General features: G+C 44.1%; 1 protein-coding gene and 1 pseudogene across 5 annotated transcripts in view; both read right to left on the reverse strand.

The window, feature by feature from the left end:
* The window catches only part of LOC126101139 (tau-tubulin kinase homolog Asator), a 690846-nt gene that overhangs the window by 237010 nt on the left and 426754 nt on the right, over positions 1–27082 (reverse strand). The window contains exons 1-2 of one of the 5 annotated variants that reach the window (XM_049911823.1): positions 5111–5195; positions 4907–5031 (exon numbers count right to left, since the gene is read on the reverse strand). The exons of 3 other annotated variants lie outside the window; for them this stretch is intronic. The gene's annotated coding sequence lies outside the window, so the exon portion shown is untranslated. Of the gene's footprint in view, positions 1–4906; positions 5083–5110; positions 5196–27082 lie in introns of those variants that run through there. One more of the 5 variants, XM_049911822.1, reaches the window with a different exon arrangement.
* Positions 14868–14985, reverse strand: LOC126102164 (5S ribosomal RNA; annotated as a pseudogene).

The following is a 27082-nucleotide window of genomic DNA, read 5'->3' on the forward strand; positions in this document are numbered from 1 at the left end:
GCACTCGTGGTCGTTTTTTGTTTCGACCAGACAGGGAAAACTTGCTCACACCTGGCGCCTAACACTTAATCGTGACCTCGACAACACTCCCCATCTTGTACGACGAGGGAGAGTAAACATCACATTCTCGACTTCTGCTTAAATCATTTTTAAACGCATTCACGATAGAGCTCAGAATGCACGGAGACAAACTCGGGGCGTATACTCAACAGCTATGTCATGGTGCTCCTCAATTAGTTGCTTGTTCCATCAATCATATCCACGATAAATGTTATGATGATGAACGTGTTAATGTTACATACATTAAAAAAAAAAGACATAATATTTATATCGATACATGCTGACAATTTGCGGTTTCTTCTGTATAAATGACAAATTACCTGCATTTCCCTTCAAGTATTCCTTTATGTTATAGAAACTTTAAAGGAGAAACTAATCTAAATTTGAAAATATTTCAGCTATCTGTCAGATATTTTATTTCCCTGCGTAGATTGTCACACACTTTTGTGGCGGCATATTTCACCGCCTTCTGTGCCAAAGTTAGATCCATTAAATGGTAACACAGATCACATTTCCATCTCTCGTGATATTTGTGAATATCTCCGTTACGCTTGACTCAGATGAGTTACTGATAAATTTCATAGGTGAATAAATGTACTGTTAGGTTGTATTTAATATTTGTAGCTCCTTCGTAGAGGTCTATAGTATGGTTTAGTTTTCGTGAATATGCACACCTAAGAAATTTTAATTTCCTACGCTGTTTCTGTTTCTTTTTGGTGTACCACGATAATAGGAGGTGTGATACTCTTGACAGTATAGAGCTGGGCGAGCTGTGTTGTTTAAAGACTGCGCATTAGTGCAAAACCACTCAGTAGCTTCAACAGAAACATCAGTTACTATTTTCTCTGTTGATTATTTACTCGGCTTTACAACGATGTGCCGTACAATTAAAATAAAACGGCAGATAATTAACAAAGCAAGAACTCTAGTGCGCCAATGATCCAATCCAGTGGTACTCCCCTTACAATTTTTCTGCACTATTTCTTGGATGATTCTCAAGCGAGTTACCAAATTAAAAATTTGTATCAATAGACATTTTTGTTAAAATCCAGTTCAGTCAACACAGAGACTACCGCGATGGACCTAAATGTCCTTCTGATTTATGTATGCGTAAAACTACTAGACGTAATTTCTTCGTATTATGTTTGACTGCACACCGCACTGAGGAACCCTAAAAGATGGCTTATTTTACATAAAGTTTAAAAATCATCCAAGTTTGGCGTGACTAACACTCGAAACTAATTCTGCAGCGCACGATTTGAAAGAGAACATATGGAAGACATTCCTTTCGACTCGTCTTTGCATCGACAAGTGGCGTTTACCAGTGCTCTCTCGCTTCCACCTAAAAACCGTTTCGCGACGGTTCTAAAACGAAAACCGGTCTCTGTGTGACCCAGATCAGTCTTCATCGACTGTAAACGAAACCACGCCGTCAGCACAGCTGCCGTAAGAACTCAAATCAGCGCATCTGTACCGAAACTGTTGACAGAAATATTGTGATAAACTATGTTATTTGACAGACCTCTTCAGATTGCACGACCTAAAGAGCTGTCACTTCCCTGGCACACCGCTAGATGTCTGAATGTCCCGTGTATCGTGACTGCGACCCTTTCGCTATGATAGGAAACGAGCCAGTTTTACAACTATAATACAGTATCTCGGCGAGAAGTATGGCAAGTTTGACCATTTATATGATTTATTACCTAGTGGGTTTTATTTAAACACACGCACGCACGGAGAGAGAGCGGTAGAGAGACAGACTATACTACTGCATTTTCAGAAATTCTTTTATGCAGTAGAATGAGCAGCCAGGCAGATATGATTATAGTCTGTATTTGAAGATTATGTTACTAAGCATTAAATCCTTTATATCGAGACTTTTCTGGTCGAATGCCTTTCGGTGCCACACTTGGACTTCCTAGAGCATTCACGAATGTTCTTGTTGTTTCCAAACTGTGACTAAGTCTTGACAGTGAACTCCATAAGAGAGTAAATGTACTGTGAGGTTGCTTGCTCTCAAGCATCCGCAACATGCCATTACACAGCACGCATTACACGCTTTTGTACAACAAACATTTCCCTCAATGACGAGTTTCTCCAGTGTATGAGGCCATAAGCTAACCCTGCAATGGCCACTCACGCGTTACTAAGTTATACCTTACCCTTAACAAGCTGTAATGAGGGAACGACAAAAACAAGCGAGGACATTTGAGCCTGTCCTGTTAACGCCCACTCCTACACACTTCTCTCTCTATCTCTCTCTCTGAAGACCGCATTTATGCAGTTTATGCCTATTTCGACATGATTTATTTATCACTATGAAAAACTAATTGAAAAGAAACAGTTGAAGTTCATGTCTAAGCAATACTCATTAATTGAATTTAAAAATAACATATCGTACCTGTACACAAACATATTTCTTAGGAAAATGCAAAATAACAAAGAATCTAAAATCCCTAGTCGATTTTATTTCTGCTTAATCCAAATCTATACTTCCCCGAACAATGAACCTTAAAATGAGACTTTAAAATCATTTTAATAGCTATTATGTAATTCATTAATTACAAATTTTACAGTAAAATTTTACCCAACTAAATAATAAATCTTAAATGCGGCGTTATAGTCATTAAATTGGGAAATTGCTCTAAAATACTATTTTTAGCGATGTATGTTGTGGTGCAAGCCACGTCATCTGTGTACAACTACCACGACCTACACCCATTTGAACCCGCTTGGCTTGGTGTATTTTCAACTGATCTTTCTAGTCCTGTCCCCTCAGATAAAATTACAATGTCATCTGCAAAGCTTAAACTTACTTTTTTTCCTCGCTAAATTTCCCTTCCTATTCCAAATTTCTCTTTATTTCCTTTGCTGCTAAATGTAAAGATTGAATAACACTGGTAACAGGCCACAAACGTGTCTCACTGTTGCTTGCCCTGCATACCCTGCGTGTCTTTATAACTCTGATCTGATTCCTGCACAAGATGTACGTACTGTATTTTATCCTTGCTACCTTCACAACCTCATGAGTGCAGTCTAGTCAACATTTTGCGTGTTAGTTATCACAAAATTGGCACAGGTTCACCCCAGGATTCTTCAGATCAACACAGCCCTGTCCTTTTATCTCCGCGTTCGCAAATGAAGCACGTGCCGTGTCAACACGACGCCCCCCAACGCGAATTTCGCTCTCGTAACTTGAGCTGCCGAGTCTCAGAAATGCGCACGCCGGGAGCTTGTCATTGTTCGCAGCGTGTTTCGAACGTGCAAGGACGGTGACGCAAAGCGAGGCGTCTTCACGAAAGGTAAGGTCGAGTTCTGCGAGAGCCGTGCGTGGTCCGGGCGCCTGACAAACATGGTAACAGCACGTTACACGGCATGTCACGCTGATCTCTAACGCAACGCCTCCCACGAGTGTCGCAGCAAGACGAAAAACAAATATGAAAAGCTCGAACAAGCCACTGCACCGGAATATGCCTTCAGAGAGAAACACGCGGCAGCGTCGTGTATTTTGTGTGGGTCTTTTTTTTTTTTCTGACCGCTCGAAGCGCGCCCCCTGTATTCGGTCGTCGAGGCATAGCAGACGCCGCGCCCGTATAGACGTTTATTGAACAACGCTGCCTGGGTCCCGATCAAGTATTCCGCATGCCGACGTAACTAGTCCATCTCATACTTACACACTACTTTATTGCTCGCCGGATTAAAAGGTGCTGACCGACATCTTAGTTCAGAATCAACGAAGTTAAAAATAGAGAATCACGCTTCTGGCACACACAGCTCCTTAACGTCTGTTGGTCTAGATTTCCGTGTACAACAATTATTTCCGCCATTCAAATTAAAAGTTACTCACTTGGAAATTGCAAAATACGCTTTGATAATCCGTTTCAAATGGCAAGTATACACGTTAATGCCATCTCTGCGACACGGAATGAGTGAGTGAGAGAGAGAGAGAGAGAGAGAGAGAGAGAGAGAGAGTTATAAAACATGTCATTCAAGAATTTTAAGAACACGTTAAACGTTAATTACAGTAAGCTTCATGCGCATGGTCTACACAACTTACAGATTACTGACAGGTACTTATTACCATTTCGTCCAATTTTTCGAAACCATTAACAGTGTGTCAAAAGTCTACCTTCGGATGCCTATTGTTGTATCATCCTATGCCTGAATTTCTTACGTAGCAGCAATCATTACTGGACTATTCATGGCATATACAAGGCCCATACAAGACTTCATGTGTCATGACCGCTGTTTTCCTTTAAACTTTAATTCCGTATGAAATAAAATCAAAACAGGAATCTTCAAGATGTTAATTTATACATCTAATAGCTTTGATACTAATGTGAGGCTATTTCGGAAGACAAAGTCTAAGAAAACACAACTTTCATGAGTGAACAGGAAGAATTGTTAAAAATAGTATTTTCGTGTAACCACGCCCACAAAGATTACGGCCAGCTGACGCTCAATAATCTTCGGCTACCTCTGTGTCTGCATCGTCTGTGTGGTGCATACGGCTAACGTAAGCTACATTGCGACACCGCCTTAGTTTCCGTGCTTGCACAAATAAGACGCTTAAAAGAGGAAGGGCACTGAACTGAAATTTTATTTTTTTGTTGCCTTTGAATGTCGGCAGTGTTAGCATACAGTAAAAATCACCACTAAAAACTAGTGTCGTCTGCTAGACCTCTCCGTGATGCTACTGCACATTGCACGTAATTTTTTTATGTAACGCGCTTACATATCAAAGTAAAATGTCCAACGGTGTATTAGTGGTTGAATATAGTCATTGTACCTCCCAATACGCGTCCCCAAAATCAGTGCAACAACAAGAATTGAAGCAAAAACTTACCATATACAGCGAAATGGGTCGATAAGGCTGCCATTTTGAGAGCCGACTGCAAAGACCACGGCATCTCGGAACTTATCGCATTGTCAGCAGAGTCGATACGCGGACGACAGGAGCAACCTTCATGGCTATCAAGCAAAACAAAATCTCCTTAACTGCAATTCATTTCCGAATAAGTTTATAATTAATTAATTCACTGCACAGCACCTCGTATCGCAGACTGCACTCACTACTGCAAGCACGACATTTTCCGACACCAGAGCGCACTGTAGGACGGGCTACGAATTCGCCATCTGGCGGCCTGAGCCGCAACTTCGTGGAGTTAGGAATTGCGCGCAGCGACTCTGCTGGCAACGAAGCCAGCTGTTTTTGCTAGTGCTTTGTTCAGAGTTTTGTCACTAGGGGGAGATGTGTACACCTCAGCGTGGAACGATAGCGGCTTGTTCGGAGTTAAACCGACAAATTCCTCAGCTGCAGAATTAAATGTGGACAGTTTGTCCCTGTTTTATTTTGTTTTAGGGCTTAATTGTAAGGATTTCTGCGGTCGCAATCAGATGCAGTATTCAGCTGTAAATTAGTGCGTGCACACGATAACCAATAATAATGATTTTCAGGGAAACATGTGATAATCCTCTAGCAAAAAAGAAACGTTAAACTGCACACAATATCTACAGAGTACTTATGTTTTGATTTAGCAGAATTAAAGCAGTTTGGGTTAGATATGAAGCTCCAACGTACAGGGGTCAATTAATTTCCGTTGCTATTAGGTGTACACATTGCACAGCGTGTGTACATTTTTCAGTATTAAGCTATATAAGACTACTAAGGTACTTAAAAACTAAAAAGAAACGAAGTTAAGGTCGCAATTTCTGTACGTCTCATGCTCGAGAACCGTACAAGACTACGGCCATCTACAATATTTGGACGTTCAACCTTTTCCAAAAATCAAGTTTTTAATTGGAAACACATTCCATATAGGCCCATATAAATTAGACTGTATAATCACACTGCGCTTGGATACTTCGGCGAGCTTCGAGGCCAATCTGCTACAGCTTCAAATACATGGTACTCATATGTAATATGTATCATCCATTTGGTCACAGTACGTCTTGTGATCAGCAGTTTGAAAATGATTCAAGTACGTAATTATGTGAACTACCCTGAAGTGCATAGCGGAGTGCAGTTTCTCGACTAGTACGTATCGAGTGTCTTATCATTCTAATTCGCGCAGGGCACGTGATTAGATGCATATATAGGAGATATTGTCACTCACTCATATTTTATTTTCTCTTTCCCATGGCTAAAAATACTTGTGGCTAAAAATACTTGTAAATTTCGTACTGTGAACGATCGGGTTGTTTGAATTTTTCTGAGTAGGTTTTCGCGAGTTGTTAGTTGACTGACTTGCTAGCCAATGCACACCAAATACTCTTCATGGAATAAATTTCATTTACTACACGTCTATGGTAACAGATTTTTTGAAATCATACTACTGGTTTCAGTCTATAATGACCATCTTCAGGTCTGTTTTATAAAATAACGTGTTCTAATATACAGGAGCCATAGTGGTATCGTCAAATGGTAAACACAAAATCAGCTCTGTAGAGCTCTAAGGCCTTATTAATGAAACATTATTTGGGTTTCACACTTCAGTAGAGGTCCATTGAATACTGCTCTAGTGTTTTATAGGCAGTCCCTAGCGGACGAATAGCCTCTCCAACACAGTTCTCTGGGGTTGCTTGCTTGCTACAATCACGAGCGCTTTATCAAACATTTTTAAATGTGCTCTTTGTAAAATAGCGTTAGATTCGCTTTTATTGTTACATCTACATCGGCACGGTGGAAACTCGTTTATCTGACCCGCATTAATCCATATGTCCGGTTCATCGGGATACTTTTATTTATTTTTCAGTGCAGTAACGATACAGTATTTGATACTCCAGAAATAATAGCGGCAACAATCTACGATTATAAATAAATTCACCCAGCCTTTACAAACATATCCTGGCAAGGTGTCGCATAACAAGTCAACATCGAGGTGCGCAGCACAGTATCGGCATTAAAGAGAAAGAAGTTTGTAGTATCCATGGACAAAATGTTGGATAAAGGAGAATCGTCGAGGAAAAATCACTGCTGAATTTGGTGTTGAAGCATTTCCAAATATTTTAGGACGTAGGTGTTACAGACGTGAATGACTGGCTGCGTTATGCCAATGATTTCTAATGACGGAGTTACAGCCATTTGTTTGTTTGCAGACAGTGACGATGATGATGATGGATTAGATGACGAAACTGGCGCTCGGTTTGTGGATATTTCGACACACAGTGCTCCGGTTGCGAAGCGTCTGCGTCATCATGTTGCACCTATACGATATACGAATCTGTCTCAAAAGAAATATAATGATAATTTTAGTGCAGCAAACTTCAGTTTTTTTCCAATATTTGCCTAACGTTTATGTATTAGTAATGTATAATTCGTGTATTTACTTGAGAATAAATATAAAGTGTTTGTTTACAATATATAATCCATAGCACTATATTTTTCTGATTTCCTATTATGCGGATTTTCGATTCTCCGTATGACTTAACGGTCTCACCTAGTCCGGATAGACGAGGTTCCACTGTACTTCTCATGTCATCGTACAGTGTGTGATGGACAGAGGAGATGACGGAAGCAGTTTAGGACGTGTGTCCTGTCGCAATACATATTTAACAACTGCGAAACATTGCCGGATTCGCTAGTGAACAGATTTACATGGGTATGTTGTTATTTTTTATCAGCCATTCATGTATCTATTGTTTTTCTTTTGTTGTTCTTTTTCAGGCAGCCGTAGTCAACAAAACACCAAGCAACGCTTAATCGTTCTTCGACGTCGCGTTTCCATATGAAAATCGTGGCATAGCTGTTGATGTGGTGGTGGTTTCAGTGTACTGAAGTACGGACAGTCGTGATTTTGATTCCTTAACTCTCATCAAAATTAAACTGGAATGCTAAATTGCACAGTGCCTCAGAATACTAATTGTTCTGAGGTGAAGTAAATCACAAAGGCTGCAGCGGGAGTGGAGGCGATCATGTGCAGTTTGTAGGGTGTTGTGGGGGTTTGCTACCGTGGGGTTTCCTACGAGCAGTGGCGCGCTAAACCTGTCAGAGGCCCGGGCTGGCAAAACAAATTGAGGCTCCCCTTGCTTCCGCCTCCCACCCTCCTCGCCATACAGGAGTTCTCCGAGAGTTTCAAACGCAGACGGAAGGAAGTCCCACATTGCTTATCATGTTCATTTTGTGTCGTGATAATTTACAAGGTATAATGTTATTTTGCGTAACACTGAAAGTGACTGCTCTAGTAATCTCGTTCTGTTATTTAATAGGTATGTTGGCCATTACATTACACGATTTCTGTTGTTCGAATCTATTATTTATGTTTCGCAACTAAGTCGGCATAGAGGGAGCGGGGCGTGTAAAAATGAACTCCTATTTCCCAAACCAAGAGGAAGGTCGCTGTCTACATAAAACTTCGTTCAGTCCATGGTGGGGGGTACTTTACTTACGGATTTCAACAGAAGCCACAGTGTTGATCCGATCTTGATGAAATTTTGTACTTTTGATCTTCAAAACAAGAGGAACCTCACCGACTACGTGAAATTTCATACGGTGTATGGTGGATGGAGGGTACCTTAGAACAGAATTACACACCGTTTGACTGATCAGCTTGGGAGTTGGCTCCTCTAAGTATGTTTTCGTGGTGAAGGCATTTATAAAAGCCAACGTATGCTGAACGGCGGAGGGTTGGCCTACCTTTAAATAAATTCAAGTTCGTCAATCAGCATGAAAGTTGGCAGATACACGTATTTGTTAGAAACGGTGACAACCCCTGCACTGAGGGTGAGCGACTGTTGGTAGACAAGCAGTGGGGGAGGCTCAGCTCGCAAACACCTCGTCAGGGAACCGGTTGCTCGGGACTGCTTCGCTACCTGCTGCACCCTTGTAGGAAACCCCACGGTAGGAAACCCAACGTAGCCGTTTGTTGCTGAGATACGATTTCATTCAAACTACCGCTGAAGCTGAAGCTGATTCCGTTCGATGTTGCGATTGTTTTTCCCTTTGTGATGAAACCAGGTGCAGAGAGCGCAGCAGGAGAGCGGTAGGTTGTGCGATGGTTGACCGTGGTAAAATGCAGCACAGTCCGATGAAATGTGTCGCACTGCACAACACGAATGATAGGACTTCGTATAACAGACACGTTAGGTTTCAATATCCAAGAGAAAGGATGCAGATCGGTGTATGATAACACGCTGGTGACGCGTAATCGTCACAGCTACAAACTTTCGCTTTTCAGTGGTCTTAAACTGCTGAAACATGTAATAAGCTTGCACAGACAATTAGTGATGTATAAGATACACACTGAATAAATCGTAGGCCATTGTAGCTCATTAGAAGAGATTATTACTCATAAGTAGCTGAAAGTTACAAACATGGCGATCTTACATGCACCTACACAAAATAATGTAAAGTACATAGGGAACTTCCTTTGTTCCATATAAAAGAAGAATGAAATTATTCCGACGACTCTAGATCCAGTTCGAAGATATACAACAGATGACATTAAGGGGCTCCGGAAAGGCCCAAAATCATGAAAAGTTCAATTTTTACTTTTTTGCCTTTTCTGAATCTGCAGACTATTACCTTTTAATAGATATATAATTTATTCAATTCCGAAGACTACAACTATTTTTAAACTTTTTTTGAAATGTGTTCTACATGGGCGTGACCCACTGTGGCGCTGTTAAACTGATGTCAAATGGTGTTATTATTAACGTCCGTGTTCATCAGGTACATTTTAGTGATGTGAGATAAAGTATGTGTTGTGGCTAACCTATTTTCAGAGACTTAGCAGCACCTGAACTGCTGAAAAAGTGTGTTCACGGAAAAACTCAAAACCCCAATGAAAGTGTAAATAGTGTTATATGGTCGAGAATCACCAAGACTGTATTTGATGGAATAGAAACACTTCACTTTGGTGTGTATGATGCTGTTGCGACTTTCAATGATGGCAACATTGTAAGGTGCAAGGTATTTAGAAATATGGGAATGAAGATAGGTTCTAACATGGTACGAGCGATGCTTGCTTTAGACAAGGAACGCCTTCGGGCTGCAGACAGGGCTGTAAAGAGTCTAGAAATACAAGAAAGAGTAAACAGGAGGAGGAACAAGAGGAAGCTGGAGGAGGAGTTTGGAGAGGATGAAGATAATCCATCCTATGGACCTGGAATGCACTAAAAAGTTAATTCAATCTTTGTCGCTCGATTCCCAAAACTTTTATTTTCTCATACTAATTACATGTTTTCTAAGGATCTTCCAAACATATTTGTTTCAAACTTTCAGTAAATGTTACACAGTACCTTCTGCATAATTTAACACAGCCTTTTTCCAAAAAACTGTATATTTTTGAATATATAAATAAAAAATTGCAAAAAAATGTTGTGAATTTTCATTACAATTGAAAAAAAATCATGTTTAATAACTGAACCAAAATTTTGTAAAATCCCTGTGTTAAGTTGTAGCCCATATTCCAATAAATAATCTGTAAAAAGTTCAACTTCCTACCTCAAATACTTTGTGAGGAAAGATGTAATTTATAAGCGTTATTTTAACATTGCAAGTATAGGGCGTTCCGGAGCCCCTTAAGAGACACTGAAGAGCCGGAGAAACCGGTACATCTGCGTAATACCGTGTAGGGTCCCCGCGAGCACGCAGAAGTACCACAACGCGACGTGGCAAGGCCTCGACTAATGTCTGAAGTAGTACTGACACCATGAATCCTACAGGGCAGACCATAAATCAGTAAGAGTACGAGGCGGTGGAGATCTCTGAACAGCACGTTGCAAGGCATCCCAGATATGCCCAATAATGTACATGTCTGGGCGGGGGGGGGGGGGGTTGGTGGCCATCGGAAGTGTTTAAAACTCAGATGACCGTTCCTAGAACCACTCTGTGGCGATTGTGGACGCTTAGGGTGTCGCATTGTCCTGCTGGAATTGCCCAAGTCCTCCGGAATGCACAATGCACACGAATGGATGCTTACGTACGTGTCGCCTGTCACCTGTCAGAGTCGTATCTACACTTATCAGGTGTCCCATATCACTCCAACTGCACACGTCCCACACCATTACAGAGCCTCCACCAGGTTGAACAGTCCTCTGCTGATACGCAGGGTCCATGGATTCATGAGGGTCACCCATACTCCACCCGCTCGATACAATTTGACACGAGACTCGTCCGAGCGGGCAACGTATTTCCACGCATCAGTAGTCCAATGTCGGTGTTGACGGGCCCAAGCGAGGCGTAAAGCTTTGTATCGTGCGTACACGAGTCGGCCTTCGGCTCCGAAAGCCCATATCGATGATGTTTCGTTGAATGGTTCGCACGCTGACACTTGTTGGCCCAGCACTGAAATCTGCAGCACTTTGTGTAAGAGTTGCACTCCTCTCGCGTTTTTACGATTCTCTTCAGTCGTCTTTGGTTCCGTTCTTGCAGGATCTTTTTCCGGTCGCAGCGACGTCGGAGATTTGATGTTTTACCCGATTCCTGATGTTCACGGAACACTCGTGAAATGGTCGTACGGGAAAATCCCCACTTCATCGCTACCTCGGAGATGTTGTGTCCTACCGCTAGTGCGCCGGCTATAACACCACGTTCAGACTCACTGAAATGTTGATAACTTGCCATTGTAGCAGCAGTAACCGATGTAACAACTGCGCCAGACACTTGTTGTATTATATAGGCGTTGTCGACCGCAGCGCCATATTCTGCCTGTATACATATCTCTGTATTTCGCATGGCTATACCAGTTTCTTTGGCGCTTTTGCAGTCGATTTAACGATTCTAGCAGACAGTCAAATCACTGCAATCAAAGAAATAAAAGAACGCAAAGAATGCATTGAAAAGCTCTTCAACAGATCTCTTTTGGGAAAAAAGCTGAATTCCTCTGTACTAAATTTAAGATTTAGAAACTGAACACGAAGTACAGGCAGATAAAGAGGATTAGATACTTCAAGTTGAGATCACATAACCACCAGGGTTAGAGCAGCACAAGGGGTTCGATTACAGGAACTCAAGAGAACGTACGGGGAACACACGACATCCGCAACAAGAAGTACACGTACACACACACAAAGTCCAGGCGAAACGACACAGCGATCAAACCTGACGGTATATATGCAAGCGAAACTTTTATTGTAAAGAGGTAAGGGGAGATTAGGAGATACATCGGAAAATGAAAGGAAAAGAAAAATAAAAAGTCGTGAGTCCCACAAACTAACGGGCCGAGAAAGCCCAAATATGAGGAGCAGTGACAGTAGTAGCCAGGAATTTGTCCATTCAGAAGGTAAACTGAATCAAATGGACAGAATGAGAGCCGTACCGAAGATCATGAAAACGAATTTAAAAGCACCACGTCATCCATAAGACTCGATACGTAAACGACAATACAAAATAGTCGAACAATTTACAAGTTTCTACAAGAAAATATGATACTATTATGTGGCGTAAAACAGGAATCTGTACGAGTCGAGAAGTACTACAGCACAATATGCAGATTACATCAACATTAATACGCCATCATCAGCTTTCAAGATTATTCTTTGGCAGCTGTGTAACAGGTTGCGCTATCAACCCATCGTCACTACAGAATAGCCAGGTGTGTGTTCATGGAGGTAGTTTCGCTGCACCTCATTAATCATAAAATGAACAAACCAAGCTTAACGGAGGTTGAGGAGAACTCAACATTTGGGGAATATATACCAGTCACGAAAGACGGACCAAGTCCAGCAGGGAGGGAGTGGCGAGTGGTTGGGTGGGTGTTACGTCATGGGTACCAAGTCCAGCAGGAAAAAAGTTGTCCTGTGTTTCTGAGGCAGCTTCAAATAAATCGGTAGGTGTATCGCAGCGCAAATTGTGTAAAACGTTGCTGAACACTCATTCTGGAACCTCGAGTATGTTACGACATTTTTGTAAATTTGATCAGCAGTTTCCTCACTCCATAAATATTTTGAGGCAGGACAAAGATTTACTATTGGCTGACAAGTGTATGGAAATTTGTGCTAAGGACTTGAGACCATCAGCAATATATAGGTTTTCTAAATTTAAGACAAACGCTCATTGAAACAGGAAAAATGTGTGTGTGTGAATTTCTAAGGGACCAAACTGCTGAGGTTATCGGTCGCTATGCTTACACACTACTTAATCTAACTAGCGCTAAGCACAACACAGACACCCATGCCCGAATGCCCGAGGGAGGACTCGAACCTACGATGGAGGAGGGGGGGGGGGGCGAGGAGGGGAGGGGGGCAAGTTGCACCACGGGAACCGTGGCAAGGCGCCCGAGGCCGCGCGGTGCAGGTTAAAAGAGGAATGTGTACACCTCTGCAGACAGAAAAAATGGTTCAAATCGCTCTGAGCACTATGGGACTTAACATCTGAGGTCATTAGTCCCCTAACTAACCTAAGGACATCACACACATCCATGCCCGAGGCAGGATTCGAACCTGCGACCGTAGCGGTTGCGCGGTTCTAGACTGTAGCGCCTAGAACCGCTCGGCCACCCCGGCCGGCCTGGAGACAGAGGACAACAGTGTCGCTCCTAGAGACCTGGCAGTGAACTTCGAATATGCAACATGAAGCGAATATCTGAATTCCTGGTTGGTTGGTTGATTTGGGTGAGGAGACCAAACAGCGAGGTCATCAGTCCAACAGGATTACGGAAGGATGAGGAACGAAGTCGGCTGTGCCCTTTCAAACGAATCATCCCGGCATTTGCCTGAAACGATTTAGGGAAATCACGGAAAACCTAAATCAGGATGGTCGGACGAGGGTTTGAACCGTTGTCCTCCCGAATGCGAGTCCAGTGTGATAACCATTGGGCCTCCTCTCTCCTGATTCCTGCTTTGCGAAATACGAATATTCGATGATAATGTTGATAGTCTGCTGGCAGAGTGTGTACGTTATATATATATATATTTTGTATTCGAGAAATTCCAATAAAAAAACTAAAGATTAACATGTCGCAGTTGGGATTCACAGTCATGGAAACTTTGTAGGCGACATGGCGGTCACCTTTTGACTGTAAAATTATTTATTTGTAAAACCCAGTGTTGCATGTGGAAATAATTGCGCTTTAGGGACATCAAAACCTAGGAATCACCTGATATCACATGACACAGTAGCAGATTTCATCGCACCGTGTTTCTGAATACGACCTTCTTATGTGAACTGCACTCTATGAATTGCATTGTAAATACGTTGTTCGTATTCTGCATAATTTTTGCTGCCATCCGTAATACTGACTGGAGTAAATGATTACATATTTATTTTTGCTTCACATAAAACAGGAGCCGAAGACGTCGCACAGTGTTCTGTGGGCTTAACGCCTATTTGTTATTACTTACGAATCCGGCTGCGAACTGCTCCATTTAAATGTACTGTAGGTATATATCGATCGTATTCAACATTATTTTTGTTCACAGCCGTTGTTCCTTTTCTCTCACATTTAATGGACAATGGAGAGGCTGATTCTAGTAAATTCATTTTGGCCTAAAAGTGCTGTTTGCTGTACCTGTGAACACGTTTGCGTAACTACTGCTGCATTTTTAACATTTATAAGGGAACGTGCCGTAGTCACTACGACTGCAAAGTACACCCATTCATGCTCTGCAAAGCAATGAAAAATGCATGGCATTCATTATCAAGAAGCAATACCATTCAAAGCAGAATTGCGTATTCATTCTGTGACAAGATGTAATTGAAAATAAAAAACTAAAACTCCTCCCGAAAAGGCCATGAAGGCCCAACGGCACCGACCGGGCGCCGTGTCATCCTCATCCCACAGGCGTCGCTGATTCCGAGGCCGGAGCCGCTACTTTTCAGTCAAGATGCTCCTCAGTTTGCCTCACAAGGGCTGAGTGCACCCCGCTGCCAACAGCGCTCGGCAGACGGGATGGTCACCCATCCAAGTGCTAGCCCAGCCCGACAGCGCTTAACTTCGGTGATCTGACGGGAACCGGTGTTATCACTGCGGCAAGGCCGTTGGCAAGATGTAATTAAGCTGAATACCAATTCTGTGAAACGCTGCTAATCTGGAGTGCTCCATTAAATGAGAAAAAGTACGGAAAACACTTGCACACAAAAGCAAAGTACAATAAAAGCAAAATACTTACGAATTGTTTAGCCCCCATTATTACAGATGCGAGCAAAAATCAGAATGCGAACAAAATATTTACAATGTAATTCAAAGAGTGCAGTACACAAAAGAAACTGTAATAAAAAAAAAGTTCAAATGTGTGTGAAATCTTATGGGACTTAACTGCTAAGGTCATCAGTCCCTAAGCTTACACACTACTTAACCTAAATTATCCTAAGGACAAACACGCCCAAGGGAGGACTCAAACCTCCGCCGGGATCAGCCGCACAGTCCATTACTGCAGCGCCTGAGACCGCTCGGCTAATCCCGCGCGGCAAATCGTAATCAAAAACACAACACAATGAAATCAACTTCTGTTTTGGACGAAACTAAAATAAATATGGAAGACATTAAATCACCCAATAAGACGAACTGATAAGCTTGCAGCGAACCAAGTTCGTGTTACCGGAAGTCCCTGTATGAGAACTGGGGGGGGGGGGGGGGCGGTCAGTGGTCTCTGTACTATCTGAGAGTCGAACTCCAGCCATCTGGACGAGTCGGCCAAAGATGCTCGTATTCCCTTTGTTGCCTAATTACAACGTGGCTGCCACGAAATGTCACGAGAAAGCAAAATGAAAATAAATTTTGATACTGCTTCCACATCTGCCTGTTACATAGCATACTGATATAAAATTCAAAACCAGAAATAAATAAAGAACTATTTATGACTTACAGACCGATGGGAACTTTTTTGCCTAATTACAACACGGCGGACTATGGAGATGACAAGAATCTGATGGAATATCGAAGCTCTGAGATCAGAGATCTACACCGAGGACTTTTGGGGACTAATTGTACTTACATTTAAATGTATTATAGAGTATAAGACACATTCACATGTGTTTACTAAATATTTTGAACGTCATTTCTCTTCTTCTCATTGCGTTGTATTTCAGCAGCCTTAATTTAATTTCATACTCGTTGACGCAAATACACCACGCATTTGAAGATGACTGTGCCCATAATGTGCATCTATGAATACATATTACTTCCTGAGTCGTGGCGCGGCTGGCGCCAGTGTTCTCGCACCTACAATGGCATCGCTGACATCGGTTACATGGTCACCATCTTTGCCTTCCGCGAATCAGACCGGTGGTCGGGTGGTTAACGGAGAGGGAACAGAGACAGCGGAGTGGATATTCGCAGGGTCGGAGGTGGCTTGTTGACGTTTACCGTGAGGCCTGTGGTACGACGCCTGTACGCCATGGGCAGGGTCAGCGAGAGATCCCGGCAGCGACTCGATGGGACCTCGGGTTTGGTATCGAGGTGGTGCACTGTTGTGTTTTGGGGCTTTTCTGCTGCGAGGGCATGTATAGGTTCTGGTTACTGGCCATTGAAATTGACGGTCTATGGTGTGACGGATGAAATGTGTGATGCTCGCCACTGTTGCATGCGAAAACGCTTCGTCTGCCTTGTGCCTGTGCAGGAAATTATGTGAAGTAAATAGCTGATACCACGGTGACGTCTCGCTCTCACGCGTTGTTGAATATATTTCGAAATTACTGAATGGTGAAGATAACCCACGTGTAAAGCAAATGAAGGCATTTGCGCCATATACTAAGGTACTGTTTTAATCTGCTAAATCGGTGTCAGTTATATGTGCATTTATATGCCCTTCTTCAGTTGCAGAAGTTATAGAAGTGTGTAAACAGAGAGCCATGTGGAAAGGGATGTAAAGTTGAAACCCTTCCAATAAGTGAATACACTCGAACTCTGTATTACTAAAGGTGCCTTTCGATACCAGCACGTACCTTGGGTAATACGTTACTCGGAGGTTGTCATGGTACTGTAAGTAATTATTATACACAAAATTGTTGATTCTGATTATACTAAGTTGGAGATGTAAGGTCGGTTGTGTGCCGCTGTAAATTACTATTGTCTCCTCTGTGTGGCAGGCTAGCATTGTCAGTGTCTTCAATCATTATTCCTGTCATATTTCGAGTTCTGTATTCGCGGGTTTGCTTAAGCTGACACTGTTGAGTTGTAAGACCTATAAACAGGCACGTCAAACTATTATATGAGCTCAAGACGATATACTATTACGTGGTATCTTAGTTTGCTATAGGTTAGAAGTATTTTACGTGTTATTAATATTCTGCTGTTTGTTTGTCTAAAGAGGAGCTAGTTCTGTGAAGTAGTCGTTTATATTTTATTAGTGTGTTACGCGTTGTGCCTTTTCATGTTAATTGTTTTTTTTTTTCTTTTTTTTTTTTTTAAGAAGCTACAAATGACTCTGTGTATGTTGCAGGTAGCTGAAAATGACGTGTTCACGGGGGTCACGTCCCGGCGGGGTTGATAGTGGCCCTTTTTACTACGGCACATCCGGCTATTCTCCTTCAGTACGTTTGTCTCTCTTATATCGTTACTACGTTTGTCCAGTGGAATTAGGGCTTACTGTAATCACCTTATATGTTGAAGTTAAGTATCTCCCTTGCGAGGGCGTGAACCTTGGTGGATATAGTCGTATTCTCATCTGTAAATATTGATAGTGTTATTCATTTGTTCTCGTCACATGTATGATTATTTATCTTGTTATATTTAATGTCAGTAAAATGTGACTGTTAGCGAGGTCCGAATTGGGACATTCTGTTCTCCTCTTGTGGAAACAAATTTAAGTGATTTTATTCCTTTTTTAAGTAGCCTTTAGATGCGTACATTTTGCCTCCATGTTTGGTGTTTTTATGGCTTCCACGTTAATTAAAATTACAATAAAGGTAAATTTGGCAACGGAGGGTTTCGTGTATTTATTAGTTGCTGAGTGGATCCTATGTTGAGTGCAGGAAACCTACCACTTTCGTTTGAAATGTACACCGTACCAACTGACTGGCGTGAGGCAAAGGCCGTCAGCCGTCAGGAGTGGAGGGCAAAGCAGTGAAGCGTCCCCCTCTCGTACCCCTAGCCCCGCTACTCACCCCTCTGCCACTGAGGTGCGCGGCCGACTTCACTTCGGTCTCAGCCGAGTTCACCAACGTCTATTAAAATTAAGCACAACTTAAAACATTACTGTAAGAATTTTTGTTTGCTACTGAGCAACAATATTACACTCGTAACTTCAGTTGGCGCCTTTGGAGTCGGTTGTTCGTTGTCACACGCACATTTGTATAAAATGCGACAGAAGACCGCGGGCTGCGCGAATACCTGACCCGGGCCGCCGTGTGACGACCACTGCGGTAGAAAATGGCTCCGAGCACTATGGGACTCAACTGCTGTGGTCATAAGTCCCCTAGGACTTAGAACTACTTAAACCTAACTAACCTAAGGACATCACACACATCCATGCCCGAGGCAGGATTCGAACCTGCGACCGTAGCGGTCGTGCGGTTCCAGACTGTAGCGCCTTTAACCGCTCGGCCACTCCGGCCGGCCACTGGGTTAGACTGTATTTTAATTCCAGTTAACAAATTGACTGAAAGCAAGAGACTACTGTAGCCTATTGTTAAACACCACCAGGAGGAATGCGCTGACTGTCCTCCTATAGTCGGCGACAGAGCTCAGTAATATTGTAGCTTCTGAAATGGATAACGGACAACGACTGTTCTGTTTCACAGTTCTTGTTTCACAGTTCTTGTTAAGTTAGAGCCGGGTTGTATGAATTAGGAAGATGACAGTTAAACGCAACCGTGTTGTTCTAACGACACAGAGGAATTTCGATGTTATAGATAGATTATTTCCCGATAGACAACTGAAAGTAAGTGACAGATATGCAATAAGTTTTTAGTGCAGTTTAGTAAATTCGTTGATAGTTTCCGGAGAGCGGCGCGTAATAATGCAGTAGGCTTCCAGATGTAACTTGCAACAAGTTTTGTAAATACAGTAAACACCAGATTTAACTGCCGGCCGGAGTGGCCGTGCGGTTCTAGGCGCTACAGTCTGGAACCGGGCGACCGCAACGGACGCAGGTTCGAATCCTGCCTCGGGCATGGATGTGCGTGATGTCCTTAGGTTAGTTAGGTTTAATTAGTTCTTAGGCGACTGATGACATCAGAAGTTAAGTCGCATAGTGCTCAGAGCCATTTGAACCAGATTCAGCAAAAAGGCTTGTGTGTATGAAGTACCCGTGTTTCGCGGTTATAAGTGCAGTCCCTGGTCCACTTTAACCCGGATAATCGGCAGCTCGTTTTAATTTACTTTTGTTTTTCTTGTACAGTTTTCCATCGCCGCCGGCCGATGTGACCGCGAGGTTCTACGCGCTTCAGTCTGGAACCGCGCTACCGCTACGGTCGCAGGTTCGAATCCTGCCTCGGGCATGGATGTTTGTGATGTCCTTAGGTTAGTTAGGTTTAAGTAGTACTAAGTTCTAGGCGACTGATGACCTGAGATGTTAAGTCCCCATAGCGCTCAGAGCCATTTGAACCATTTTTCCATCGCCACGACAAGTTGTACGAGTTCATAGTCACGGCAAGATTGAATCATGCGGTGAGCAGCGGTTTCTTATAAAGTACGCTGAGGTAACTAAGGTCATGTATAGCGATATGTAAATATACGGATGGCGGTAGTATCGCGTACACAAGCTATAAAAGGGCAGTGTATTGGCGGAGCTGACATTGCACTAAGCTGATTCATGGAACAGGCTACCAGCCGCAGAACGGGAATTAACCTACTTTGAACGGGGAATGGTAGTTGAAGCTAGACGAATGGAACATTCCATTTCGGAAATCGTTAGAATTCGACATTTCATGATCCACAGTGTCAAGAGTGTGCCGAGAATACCAAATGTAAGGCATTACCTCTCACCACGCGGTTCCAGACTGAAGCGCGTAGAAGCTCGCGGCCACATCGGCCGGCGGCGATGGAAAACTGGACAAGAAAAACAAAAGTAAATTAAAACGAGCTGCCGATTATCCGGGTTAAAGTGGACCAGGGACTGCACGGCCTTCACTTAACGACAAAAGGCAGCAGCGTTTGCGTAGAGTTGTCAGTGCTAACAGACAAGCAACACTGGGTGACATAACTGCAGAAATGAATGTGGTACGGACGAGGAATATAGCTGTTAGAACAGTGCGGCAAAATTGGCCGTTAGTGGCCTATGGCAGCAGACGACCGACACGAGTGGCTCGGCTAAGAGCAGGACATCGCCTGCAGCGCCTCGCCTGAGGTGGTGGCTGTACTGGTTGGACTGTAGACGACCGGAAACCATGGCGAGGTCAGATGAGTCCCGATTCCAGCTGTAAGAACTGATGGTACGGTTCGAGTGCAACAGGCCTCACGAAGTAAAGGTCCAAAGATGTCAATAAAGCACTGTGGAAGCTGCTGGTTACTCCATAATGGTGTGTGTTGTGTTTACGTGGAATGGACTTGGTCCTCTGGTCCAACTGAACCGATCCTTGATTGGAAATGGTTATGTTCGGCTACTTGGAGCCATTCGTGGACTTCATGTTCCCAACAACGATCCGCCATCTCACCGGGCCATAACTGTTCGTAATTGGTTTGAAGAACATTCCGAACTATTCGAATGAATAATTTGGCCATCCGGATCGCTCAACATGAATGCTATCGACCATTTATGGGACATAATCGAGAGGTAGCTCCGTGCACATACACCTGCACCATTAACGCAATTATGGACGGCTATAGAGGCAGCGTGGCTCAATATTTCTGCAGGAGACTTCCAACAACTTGCTGAATTCACGCTACGATGAGTTGCTGCACTGAGCCAAGCAAAAGGAGGACCGACACGATAATAGGAGACGTCCCATGACTGTCGTCACCTCAGTATACTACATCGTGCTCCAGTTTTCCAATGTCTTCACATCACCAGCTTTTTAAGCAAAGGATACGTTCTTATTTAACACATTCGTAAGACAGTGACAGATATATAAATATTTTAGGAAGAGAAGTAGGGCCGGGGAGGGGATTATTAATGTGTTTCGGAATCCTGACAGCACTTCGATGTAAATAATGTGTCGCTCTTTAGTGCAGAACAAACTATACTGATGTGTTGTTAGTTATGTTCCTTGCGCCACGCCACAGGACTGATAATAGAGCAAAAGTGTAACCGTTGCTAATTGTGTACCGCCTGTTCGCCGTAATATTTCGATTTGTGGCGTTGTGTGCATGCCAGCGAGGTGATACAGTAGTCAACGCATTAGACTATGATTTGCTACGAAAGGAACGAAATTTAGATTTTAATATCCTGTCGGATGTCATCAGATACGGAGCACTAGTTTAGTTGAAGAAGAGCGGTAGTCCTGTAACAGGGACCATGTGCACTAGGGTCAGTCTTGTACAATAAACCATCTCGACAAAAGATGGAGGGAACGTTTTAGAGTGAAACATTAGCGGTAAGCCATTAGAAGCGATATCAGAGTAATAGGGATTTTGAGGCAATACTGACCTTACGACTTATCTTAGAAGAAAGATTAAGGAAAAGCAAACCTACGTTTCTAGCATTTGTAGACTTAGAGAAAGCTTTTGACAATGTTGACTGGAATACTCTCTTTCAAATTCTAAAGGTGGCAGGGGTAAAATACAGGGAGCGAAAGGCTATTTACAATTTGTACAGAAACCAGATGGCAGTTATAAGAGTCGAGGGGCATGAAAAGGAAGCAGTGGTTGGGAAGGGAGTGAGACAGGGTTGTAGCCTATCCCCGATGTTATTCAATCTGTATATTGAGCAAGCAGTAAAGGAAACAAAAGAAAAATTCGGAGTAGGTATTAAAATTCATGGAGAAGAAGTAAAAACTTTGAGGTTCGCCGATGACATTGTAATTCTGTCAGAGACAGCAAAGGACTTGGAAGAGCAGTTGAATGGAATGGATGGTGTCTTGAAGGGAGGATATAAGATGAACATCAACAAAAGCAAAACGAGGATAATGGAATGTAGTCGAATTAAGTCGGGTGATGTTGAGGGTATTAGATTAGGAAATGAGACACTTAAAGTAGTAAAGGAGTTTTGCTATTTGGGGAGCAAAATAACTGATGATGGTCGAAGTAGAGAGGATATAAAATGTAGACTGGCAATGGCAAGGAAAGCGTTTCTGAGGAAGAGAAATTTGTTAACATCGAGTATAGATTTAAGTGTCAGGAAGTCATTTCTGAAAGTATTTGTATGGAGTGTAGCCACGTATGGAAGTGAAACATGGACGGTAAATAGTTTGGACAAGAAGAGAATAGAAGCTTTTGAAGTGTGGTGCTACAGAAGAATGCTGAAGATTAGATGGGTAGATCACGTAACTAATGAGGAGGTATTGAATAGGATTGGAGAGAAGAGAAGTTTGTGGCACAACTTGACCAGAAGAAGGGATCTGTTGGTAGGACATGTTCTGAGGCATCATGAGATCACCAGTTTAGTATTGGAGGACAGCGTGGAGGGTAAAAATCGTAGGGTGAGACCAAGAGATGAATACACTAAGCAGATTCAGAAGGATGTAGGCTGCAGTAGGTACTGGGAGATGAAGAAGCTTGCACAGGATAGAGTAGCATGGAGAGCTGCATCAAACCAGTCTCAGGACTGAAGACCACAACAACAACAACAGGGATTTTATGAGACCGGGATGGAGTTCATTGACGCTGCACTTGTACAGGCTAGGGGCCTTCACTGGGACCTTATCTGGCTCTCGTGTGTCTCTTCCTCCCAATCGCTGCGCAACTGAGGTCACGAACTCGCCCGACTATGAGGGGCAATCGATAAGTAATGGAACACAGTTTTTTTGTCAGTTTCCGTTGAAAAAAATGCTGAAATTGTTGTGGGACATCGTGGAATATTCCCGCTTCAGTTTCGACAGGTGGCGACGCTATCAGTAGCCCTCAAAACGACATCGGCAACGAAGGTGCGTCCCAAGTACAGAACTGCGGTTGAGTTTCTTTTCATGGGAAACCAGAGCACTGCAGATATTCATAGGCGCTTGCAGAACGTCTGCCTGGCACTGAATAAAAGCACGGAGAGTCGTTGGGCGCCTCGCCTGTGATCGTCGCAACAAGGTGGCGCAAACCTGCCCGATCTCCCTCGTGCCGGCCGCTGTGACTCGTGCAGTGTTGGAACGTGCGGACACTCTCATCCGAGGTGATCGGCGGATCGTAATCAACACTTCGCTGCTCACCTGGGCGTCACTGTTGGTCTTTTGCAGTGAGCACATGGTGCGTCGTGGGGCGATCACTCTGTTTTTAAAATAATTGAAAAGCCACGATCGCTTCAATCGTTTATTAGATGACCGGTTTCAGCAGTCTGAAGGTGTCATCACCAGATCTGTGAAGGTATAACATAACAGGTTTGAGGGAGGGCTTACATGAGTTAACTACACTCCTGGAAATGGAAAAAAGAACACATTGACACCGGTGTGTCAGACCCACCATACTTGCTCCGGACACTGCGAGAGGGCTGTACAAGCAATGATCACACGCACGGCACAGCGGACACACCAGGAACCGCGGTGTTGGCCGTCGAATGGCGCTAGCTGCGTAGCATTTGTGCACCGCCGCCGTCAGTGTCAGCCAGTTTGCCGTGGCATACGGAGCTCCATCGCAGTCTTTAACACTGGTAGCATGCCGCGACAGCGTGGACGTGAACCGTATGTGCAGTTGACGGACTTTGAGCGAGGGCGTATAGTGGGCATGCAGGAGGCCGGGTGGACGTACCGCCGAATTGCTCAACACGTGGGGCGTGAGGTCTCCACAGTACATCGATGTAGTCGCCAGTGGTCGGCGGAAGGTGCACGTGCCCGTCGACCTGGGACCGGACCGCAGCGACGCACGGATGCACGCCAAGACCGTAGGATCCTACGCAGTGCCGTAGGGGACCGCACCGCCACTTCCCAGCAAATTAGGGACACTGTTGCTCCTGGGGTATCGGCGAGGACCATTCGCAACCGTCTCCATGAAGCTGGGCTACGGTCCCGCACACCGTTAGGCCGTCTTCCGCTCACGCCCCAACATCGTGCAGCCCGCCTCCAGTGGTGTCGCGACAGGCGTGAATGGAGGGACGAATGGAGCCGTGTCGTCTTCAGCGATGAGAGTCGCTTCTGCCTTGGTGCCAATGATGGTCGTATGCGTGTTTGGCGCCGTGCAGGTGAGCGCCACAATCAGGACTGCATACGACCGAGGCACACAGGGCCAACACCCGGCATCATGGTGTGGGGAGCGATCTCCTACACTGGCCGTACACCACTGGTGATCGTCGAGGGGACACTGAATAGTGCACGGTACATCCAAACCGTCATCGAACCCATCGTTCTACCATTCCTAGACCGGCAAGGGAACTTGCTGTTCCAACAGGACAATGCACGTCCGCATGTATACCGTGCCACCCAACGTGCTCTAGAAGGCGTAAGTCAACTACCCTGGCCAGCAAGATCTCCGGATCTGTCCCCCATTGAGCATGTTTGGGACTGGATGAAGCGTCGTCTCACGCGGTCTGCACGTCCAGCACGAACGCTGGTCCAACTGAGGCGCCAGGTGGAAATGGCATGGCAAGCCGTTCCACAGGACTACATCCAGCATCTCTACGATCGTCTCCATGGGAGAATAGCAGCCTGCATTGCTGCGAAAGGTGGATATACACTGTACTAGTGCCGACATTGTGCATGCTCTGTTGCCTGTGTCTATGTGCCTGTGGTTCTGTCAGTGTGATCATGTGATGTATCTGACCCCAGGAATGTGTCAATTAAGTTTCCCCTTCCTGGGACAATGAATTCACGGTGTTCTTATTTCAATTTCCAGGAGTGTATATACATTACAATTATTACAGAACCGCATACCTGACACGTGGATTAAAACCATATGGACATCATGGCATATGAGGCAGACCATGTGATAAAATAATAAAAAAACTGCTCTCATGGTCGTTCTTTCCATAAAATATAAAACTGAAGCCACCAGATGAAACTACCACTGTTCTAACACCGGTCGGCATCATCACTGCCCTATTCTGCGCAGGCTTACTGCTGTGATTCTAGCGGTTCATAACCGGCCACCAGATAGCGCTGTCCAAGCACCGCATACACAGTATAACCACTCATTACTACTAAAACACAACCTTACTACAACTGCTTCTCACATACCCATGCAAAGCCCACATTTGCGCATACATTTCCTGTACATACAACAGTCACTATAAAGTACATCAATTACAAAGTAAAAGCATCTGAGGCACAGACATTATCCATTGGCGCCTTACAAAACTACATATTATAATTTACCTTTATTCATACAGGGACGTCAGGAATATGCATACAGAAAGCTGTTCATAACACGACTTAGGTACAATGTGACAAGCGATTAAAACCCGTATGCTGGGCTTTACCTGTCTAGGCACTATGGTCTTAGGTATTGTAAGCATATTCACTTGCTATAAAGTCTTTCACCATCTATACATTCTTTATGAGCAAGGTACGAATCAACTACAAAAACCTGCATAGGCACATGGAATTAAAGGATCCCAGGTCAGAAGCAAACCGAAGGGCACGAGAACAGGGGGGGAAAATGGCATGCGGACCAAGATGCACAGTGACTCCACGTACGCTCCCATCGGCATGGCACTCATTTCGTCCATGGGCCTCGCCGAATGGGGAATAATGACAAACTATATTACTATGATACCAAAAACACAAGCGTTCTAGCTTCATACACAAATATATCTGTAAAATATAAAAATAAATAAAATAAGAACGTAACGAAGACACGCTTGGCGGGCAATGGTAATCATCGAGTACAGTTTTACTGGCGAAGCTGGCCAACTACACTTCGAGCCTTATAACACGTATTTACGTTAGCAAGGTAGGCCCTCACTGTTGGTACTGCTGACACATTCGTCCACCAGGGGGCACACGGTTTGCGCCAACTGGGTTCCTCGGTGCCTAACAGAAGATCATACAGAACAACGAAGGACCGTCTGTGCGGAATTACTTGCGCCTTACGAGGTTGGTCGTGACATTCTTCTGTCAAAACCGTCACAGGCCATGAAACATGGGTTCATCACTTCGAGCCGAAAACAAAAAGGCAATCCATGGAGTGATGCTACATCACCTCTCCTTCGAAGAAGAAGTTCAGAGCCGCACCCTCAGCTGGTAAAGTGATGGTGACACTCTGCCTGGAACTCTGAATGTGTTATTCTGTTTCGTGTCCTCCCTCGCGGTGCAACGATCAGCTCGGAAGTATATTTTGCTACCTTCGACAACAGCGTGTTCGTAGCTACAAAAATGCAAACGAACTTCCCCTACTCTATGGCAACGCGAGGTCTCCCAGAATTCTGCACACCTGGGAGGAGCTCAAAAACCTTCATTGGACCTTCTCGTCAGTTCTACAGCCCATATCTCGCACCTTCCGACTTCCATCTGGTTGGCCCAATGAAGGATGTACTCTGCAGGAAACAGTACGTGGCTGAGATTATTGATGCAATAAGACGTTGGCTCCATCATCTGTCAGCAGTGTGGTACCTTGCTGGCATACAGGCCGTCCCAGTGAGATGGCGTAGGGAGATCGCACTTAACGGAGGTTATGTTGCAAAATAGGATTCGCAATCCTGAATGAAAACAACCTGCTTTCACAAAAAAATGTGTTGCTTTGGATCAGAAGAGATTCTCTCTGGTTTCGAGCGGCTAACAGAAGTGGTAATGGCTGCCAGTCTTGCTTGCAAGATGAAAGCAGAGCTGACCATTTGCAGCATAGTCGACAGGACCGATTGCGGACCTCTGCTACAGAGCCGAGTGGAGGGTCTGGATCAGAGACTCAGACGATTCTGCGACCGTTTAGGCTGCAGATTCCTCGACTTGTGCCAAAGGGTGGTTGGGTTTCGGGCTCCGCTGGATAGGTCAGGTGTCTACTATACGCAGGAGGCGGCTACACGGGTAGCAGGGGCTGTGTGGCGTGGACTGGGCGTTTTTTTACGAACAACTCAAATCGGAAACAACACATAGAAAAGGCTAACCAAAGGCTGCGTTTTATTGGCAGGACACTTGGAAAATGTAACAGATCTACTAAGGAGACTGCCTACACAACGCTTGTCCATCCTCTTT

Source organism: Schistocerca cancellata, chromosome 9 (genome assembly GCF_023864275.1).
Source record: "Schistocerca cancellata isolate TAMUIC-IGC-003103 chromosome 9, iqSchCanc2.1, whole genome shotgun sequence".
NCBI lineage: Eukaryota > Metazoa > Arthropoda > Insecta > Orthoptera > Acrididae > Schistocerca > Schistocerca cancellata.